Source organism: Cupressus sempervirens, chromosome 1 (genome assembly GCF_028749045.1).
Source record: "Cupressus sempervirens isolate cs-2001-9-10 chromosome 1, ASM2874904v1, whole genome shotgun sequence".
Taxonomy (NCBI): domain Eukaryota; kingdom Viridiplantae; phylum Streptophyta; class Pinopsida; order Cupressales; family Cupressaceae; genus Cupressus; species Cupressus sempervirens.
The window spans coordinates 847,635,461-847,636,648 of record NC_143118.1 but is presented as its reverse complement, the minus strand read 5'-3'; positions in this window follow the sequence as shown (position 1 = coordinate 847,636,648).

The window sequence follows — 1,188 nt, the reverse complement described above, 5'->3', positions numbered from 1 at the left end:
GAAGAGCTAGAAGGCCCCCAGGGTGGATGAGAGATTATATAAGTGGGGAAGGTCTTTCAAAGGAAGAAGATAGTACTAATTTGGCTCTATTTTCTTCAGCAGATCCAGTACATTTTGAGGAGGCAGTGAAGCATGACAACTGGAGGACAGCCATGGACATGGAGATAAAGGCTATAAAAAGAAACAACACATTGGAACTCACTAATCTGCCTACAGGTGCAAAGAAGATTGGTGAAGTGGGTCTATAAGACCAAACTCAAGGAGAATAGAGAAGTGGACAAGTTCAAGGCTTGTTTGGTGGCCAAGGGGTATGTGCAACAACAAGGGATAGACTATACAGAGGTGTTTGCACCAGTTGCAAGAATGGATACAGCAAGAATGATTGTGGCTCTAGCAACTTAGAAAGGATGGACTCTCTATCAACTTGATGTCAAATCCGCTTTCCTGCATGGGGAACTCAATGAAGAAGTATACATGGAGCAGCCTAAGGGACATGAGCTGAAGAACAATCCTCAAAAAGTATACAAGTTAAAGAAAACCCTCTATGGACTGAAACAAGCTCCACGAGCTTGGTTTAGTCGAATTGAAGCACACTTCATAAGTGAAGGATTTGAGAAGTGTTATAGTGAACATACTTTGTTCATTAAAACAAATAAGGGAGGTAAGATTCTCATTGTCAAGTTATATGTAGATTATTTAATATTTACTGGCAATGATGATTTTATGTTTTCTGAATTTAAGAATTCTATGTTGAGGGAGTTTGATATGACTGATTTGGGAAGAATGAGGTTTTTTCTTGGGATAGAAGTGTTGCAGAGGTCAGATGGAATTTACATTTGCTAGAGAAAATATGCTTTGGAGGTGTTGAAGAGGTTCAGGATGGAGAATAGCAATTCGGTCTATAATCCCATTGTTCCAGGTTGTAAACTTTCTAAAGATGAGAATGGGGTTGGTGTTGATGAGACTTTGTTTAAGTAGATGGTGGGTTGCCTCATGTACTTAACAGCTACGAGGCCGGACTTGATGTTTGCAGTAAGCTTGATTAGCAAGTACATGGCTAAACCAACTGAGTTACACTTGTTGGCAGCCAAGAGAATACTAAGGTACCTGAAAGGAACCTGGACTTGGAGTTTTTTACAAGAAGGGAGGGTGTGAAGGTCTAGTTGGTTATGCAGATAGTGACTATGC